The sequence below is a fragment of the Hesperophylax consimilis genome, chromosome 20 (assembly GCF_061612785.1).
Source record: "Hesperophylax consimilis isolate HC1 chromosome 20, BYU_Hcon_1.0, whole genome shotgun sequence".
NCBI classification, from domain to species: domain Eukaryota; kingdom Metazoa; phylum Arthropoda; class Insecta; order Trichoptera; family Limnephilidae; genus Hesperophylax; species Hesperophylax consimilis.
In genome coordinates, this window is record NC_142855.1 from 366,820 (window position 1) to 373,713 (window position 6,894).

Sequence of the window (6,894 nt, forward strand, 5' to 3'; positions counted from 1 at the left end):
CTGAAGGCATTATCAAACTGTGGGTAGCCCACTTACAGACAATACATTTATGTTATTTCTAGATAGGTATTTTAATTTCAATTACTGATTTCGTAATGTATTTCTGAGGAAAATGTTAGAAATTATTAATGGTTATTACCCCAGTAAAGTTTCCCCAATTACTGTAATGTTTAAATTTGACTGAAAGTCTTTATATTAGTTATTCCCGAACGATGACTCATAGGGTTATTTTAATAGCATAATTAAGTATTTCATAATGCACTCATATTTGTACTAGGTTTGAAGATATCTAGTAGGGGTGAATGAATTATATTTGTTTGTTTATTTATCAAAATAGCTTTCGGATTATTAGAATTTTTGTTAATTTCTAACTTCTCTAAAACTCTTTATTTTGTAGGTGTAACGGAGTTGGTTTATTATTATCACTAAGTGAGTGATTTTTATCTAGGAGATGTTTGGCAAATTGTCATTTTATTTTATTATTATTTTTAAAAGATCTTATATGTTCTTTGAACCTAGTATTAAAGGACCGGCCAGTTTGTCCAACATAAACAGTGTTGCATTCGTCACACTGGAGTTTATAAATGTCGCTATTTTGTAATTTGAGTACTTTACTTTTTGAGGTTTTAAGAGATGATCCAAAGTTGTTATTTGTGCGGAAGGCAATACCTAAGCCACACTTTTTGAGGACTTTGGCAATTTTATTAGATGTCTGTCCGATGAATTCTAAACACCCGAATTTATTATTCGTCTTATTATTAGTCGCTGGGTAAATTAAATTAAGGTTATTTTTGTGTTTGTTATTATTAATTATCTTTTCAATGTCTCTACCCTTGAAGCCGTTATTTTTAGCAATAGTTAGAATTGTATTTTTTTCCTTCTCGTATGCTTTCTTGCCGAGCGGGATGTTAGTGGTATCATTGAATGGTAGGCAGATAATTTATGTGACCATGGGTGTAAAGATTTACAATTAATGGTCGTGTCTGTAAATGTAGGCTTACGGAAAATTTCAAACGTATGTTTATTATTTTCTCTACCAGAATGTCATCAACATAACGAATTTAGTGAATTATGTATTTGCTAAAGATTGAATTTAAAATATGTTTTTCAATGTAATCCATGAATATTTCAGGAAGTTATAGTATAGTTGCAGGAAGATTTACCATATTTAATCCATATACTGAGAGCTTATGCCAATCATATTGTATGTAAACGACTTAGCCTTGGAATTGCACACGTTATCAACACTATCATTGATTTGAGCCAAATTCCTGAAGAACTAATATGAAACATTGTAAGACCTATTTTTAAAAACTGAGATCATTCTTTAATAAATAATTACAAACCAAATTTCAAACTTCTTGGATTAGATTTCTTATGAAATATGGATCAATAAATTGTAAATAATTACAGACCAATTTTCAAACTTCCTGGATTAGATTTCTGAGGAAATATTAATCAATAAATTGTATATAATTAGAGACCAAATTTCAAACTTTCCGGATTAAATTTCTTATGAAATATGGATCAATAAATTGTAAATAATTACAGACCAAATTTCAAACTTCCTGGATTAGATTTCTTATGAAATATGGATCAATAAATTGTAAATAATTACAGACCGAATTTCAAACTTCCTGGATTAGATTTCTTATGAAATATGGATCAATAAATTGTAAATAATTACAGACCAAATTTCAAACTTCCTGGATTAGATTTCTTATGAAATATGGATCAATAAATTGAGAAAAATATTTAGGTACAATAAATGTTACCGATGAATGCCATAATAGCTTCAAAACAGTTGTGATTAACTACTCGAAAACTTTACCAATTTTATAAAATAATCAACTTAACCATCAAAAAGACAAGATCTTTTTATTGATTACTGAATAGCCTTTCATACTATTGAACTTAATTAACTACTAGTGAACTTCTTTTATACACTCGGGCATAAACAAATAATGAAGTCACTTGAAACCATCTGAATCTGTTGTAAACTTTTTTATAAAAACAGAAAATTCAAGTTAGATTTTTAGATGACTAAATCGAAGAAAGTCAGAATTACTGCTAGGGTCAATTTCGAGCCCAAAATTATTATTCTAACTGATTTTGGGCCAGTTTTGTGAGCAGTGTAAGTTAAAAGATTGCGGTACAGTGGCGGTTTTCATGTAAAGATACATTTTAAAGTAAATATCAAAGGCACTCATGTAAGTAGCATTATGTCCTGTCTGCGCAATAATTCAAAACTCACAAGGATTCTGAATATCAAATTTAACATAACACATTTTTAACATAATGTGCAACGCAACTTACTGGCTATCAGAGAACTCTCCGCATTCTGAAAATGTTCCTTCTTTACTTCTGGGAGGTCGAGTTCCATATCAGTAGAAGGCATTTCACCTCCGCCTTCTTCCTGGGGCCCTGGTTCCGTCTTGATGGAAACAGTATCTGGATGAAGAGGATCCATGGCTCTGTTGTGGCAGGTAAATGGTTCAAGCACAAAAAATATGAAAATTTCTGAAACAAAATATCTTTTTCAGGTTGGAATACTATATTAAACAATGAATTCTATTACACAAATATTTTAAAATAATAATGTACTAGTGTCCTTGGAGGTAAGGCAATTGAGAGAATCGTCGTCAATCATCGCATTACATTAATCTAACGGTGACTTCCATTGTCTCTATTTAAAACAGTATTACATCATGGTTACGCCATTCCGATTTCAACAAACTGTCGGTGAACCAAATTCTTAGAATTCTTTTGAAATACACTTCTTAAAAAGTTAGACGTCAAACTGACAGTTCAAACGTTCTTCAAACAAAACGTCATATGGTAGGTCGCGTTAACGGCCTTCGACTTTCAGAACCACCGACCGAACTATTATTATTCAGATATCCCGACAACGGTGTATTAATAATTCGGTCGGCGGTTTTGCCAACACACCATCCGGGTTTAGTAAGTCAGATCGTGCGGCGAACCTGTGTTCCCGCGCGAAAGGTACAAACCAACTGCAAATGGCGGTTCGCGTGTTCACAGGTTCAGGTTCACATGTATAGGCGTCAATAGAACATTAGAACTTACCAATAACTAACACCAGGGATGATTAATTTAACTGCGTGGGTTAAACAGTGTGAGGGATAGTATGTTGAATTAGAGGTTAGAAACAGGATGAAACTACAAAATCATGCGTCAGCAATAACTTTTAGGTTGTACTCAGTGTTGGTATGCCTATAAAATAAATCTCCCCATTTTTTTCCCAAAACATCCCAAATTTCATAAAAACTCCCTTGATTAAAAAAATCGATACTTAACCTTAAAAAATGAAACGGGGATAAAGCAGGCGCAACAGCTATTGGAGATTATGTATTATTTCGTAATATTTTAGCTTCCTTCTCATGATAAATAACAACTGTTATGTACAAGGAACAAAGTAAATGAACGACAGTTGGTAAAGATTGAATTATTTTTAATGGTTTCACTACGTTTATTTTTCTTGGCATGGCTCCTATCAGAGAACAATTTAACCTTTCCTTATATTTATTGTGTGTATTTACTACACATTGCTTCTAATTACTTTAATGACACTATAAATATAATAAATTCTGGGTTCAGATTTTAAGTCTTCCTCTGTTATACAGTTTTGCACTGAATTCAAAAATAATATTTTACAAAGTTTTCAAATTAAATTAAAATTCAGAGTGTTTTGTTAAAAATCAGGAACAAATACACCAATACAATCAACCGTGTGACACTGCTACGCAAAGAGTGTGCGAGGAAATGAAATGCTATTGATGTCCCGCTTTAGTTCGCTATGCGGGAACATGAGAAATCCACACGTCCGCAGTTGTATTTAGACTATCGATACCTACGACCGCATAGCTGTGTGTGTGCGTCCAGCACCCATCCAGCACCTGGTCGCGGGCCGTCGTTACATAAGCGATTAACTATGAATATTCATATTTTTCCGATATTAAATAGCTTATTTTGAGATTTGTTTTGACTACACAGTACCGGAACGCGTGGATTTTTTTAGCATAGTAATGGAAATGTTAACATACAAAATAGACAACAAACGTAAATATATCTCTCGCTTAGCTTAAAATACAACGGATATACCAGCCCGCTGTTAATATGATATAGTGTATAGAAACATGGGACATCCAACGTGTAATATTTCATAAGCACAATCCATTACAAACTACATTTCTTTACATCAACTTTTAACACACCACTCACAGACAGCCACTAAACAAAATGCATGATTACACCAAATTAAGCAGATTTCGTGCTCTTTTCAAAAAAACTCCCTTTCTCCCTTAAAAATTCATAATCCCCCAGTTCTGAGGACTTTTTTCCAGATATGCCAACATTGGTTGTACCGATTATTCATAGACAATATTAAAGTCATAGATTATTAAAAGCACCGAACACAAAAATTACATGAATTTCTATAAGTTTCTGACTTATCTATAATACTGAGATTACGGCATTCATTTTGTATGTAATACGAAGTTGTCTAATTTATATTAAAATTGCGTGAGTAATTTTCATCTCTGAGAAGTTCCAGAAATTCCAATGTGTAAAATGGTTTCACCACAGTTATAATGCCTCCAGAAGTCGAAACAGCTGTCACGCATAATAATAACTACGCGGCAGAAGCTACTAATAAATTAACCGCTTTATTGAATTGAAATATTAAATACGTAGAAAAAAACTTGATAAATGTTGCAATATTTGGTGAGTGGTGACTAGAACTTAATAACCACGTTCTTTCCAAATTCTTCCCATCTTTTTCCCTTTCTAATTCATTATGCACTTCATCATTCCTCAAATCATATTATTTAATAAGTATGGTGTGTTTTTGTTCAAAATTTCTATGCATTTAGTGTTGTAATTATTACCAGCTGGCAGTACTGTTGCAATATTAAATCTTACTGTTTTATTAATTGTGTTTTATATTGTGCACAGTGGTTAGAACATCGTTCATGCAAAAATAAACGTTACTATCAAAAGTTATACAGACTACATAGATATTAGTAATTACTTAAAAAAATAAAAACAAGTTTTATGAAACATAGATTTATAAAGTAGTACTTCATAAAAACTCTTCTGTCATTTTACGACGCACAGTCATGCCGCAACAGCAATGTCGTCAGGTTACAATTTGATGTAATTTTTATTTATTTCATTGTGTTAAAGTTACATATAATTACAGTAATGACGTATTGCCCATCTCACTAGGTGTGTAACGCCTGTGTTGAATTGGCAGTTTATAGATTGCTTGTTAGCTTGGTTTTTGTGTACACAATATTATAAAAATAATAGATAAAATAAAATCAAAATTTTTTTTAACTATAAAATCAATTATGAATGTAAAAAATGGGGACGAGGCTAGCATAATTTTTGAGGTAATTCAATTTCAGTTTGAGAAAAAGGCATGGTGAAAAATGATAACATAACAGCAGGTGAAACTACATCAAATGTACATGCTAGTAGTACATAGTGTATATATATATTCAAATAATTAAAACCAAATAGAGTAATCACACAAAAAAGCGTGCTCAACGAAACTTTAGTTCATTTGATGATTTTAGTGTGACGCACACAGTTTAATTTACACTAATCATCATTTCTTTAGATTTAACATTAAACAAAGCAAGTCTTTTATAATGCAATTCTGAACAATTTTCTGATAAATAAAAGCGACATGATATTCAATATGAAATCATATGACCGTGCCTATTCTGCGAATAAATTAACATGTGTTTCGTCAAATTTTCGTTTTCTGAAAATGAATAGTTATATTCAGAGAATGAAAAAGTTTTTTTCCTCAACAGAGTCAGCACGTGATTCCGAAAAGATGATTTATGTGAACAAGCTAAGTTAATGTCGGTACAAAAAAACCTATATTTCAAATGTGAGTCAGCATAAGTATTATCAAAGAACCCTTCTGAGAACATGAATAGCTGCATGAGGAACACGAAAAAGGTTTTGTACCACCGTGAGTCAGCATGTGTATCGTCAAATTTCCCCTTTGAATGCATGAATATATACAGTCAGAACATGAAAACGGTTTTTCTCCGCTGTGAGTCAGCCTGTGGCTCATCAAAGCACCCTTTTGAGAACATGAATGGCAGCACATGGAACATGAAAAAGGTTTTTCTCTTGTGTGAGTCATCTCATGTCTCATCAAATCTCCCTTTTGAGAACATTAATAGCTGCAGTCGGAACATGACAACCATTTTACTTCGCTGTGAGTCTGCATGTGACTCTTCAAAATACCCTTTTGAGAACATGAATAGCTACAGACGGAACGATTTTTCTCCTTCGTGAGTCAGCACGTGTCTTGTTAAATATACCCTTCGATAACATGAATAACTGCAATCGGAACAAGAAAAAGGTTTTACTCCACCGTGAATCAGCACGTGAATCATTAAATCTCTCTTTTGAGAACATGAATAACCGCAGTTGGAGCAAGTAAAACGTTTTTCTCCGCGGTGATTCTTCAGCAGGTGTCTCGTCAAGTATCCACTTCGAGAATATGAATAACTGCATTTGGAACATACAAAAGGCTTTTCTCCACCGTGAGTCAGCAAGTGATTCGTTAAATCACTCTTTTGAGAACATGGAAAAGGATATAAACCACTGTCAGCATGTGTGTCGTCAAATGTCCCCTTTGTGAACATGAATAATTACAGTCAGAACATGAAAAAGGTTATTCACCACTATGAGTCACCACATATTTCGTCAAATCTCCCATTCGAGAACATGAATAACTGCAGTCAGAACATGAAAAAGGTTTTTCTCCTTATGGGTGCGCAAGTGCAGTTCGAACTTCGACTTGTATAAGCAGGAGTAGTTACAGAACAGCAGTTAAGCATGGGTAAG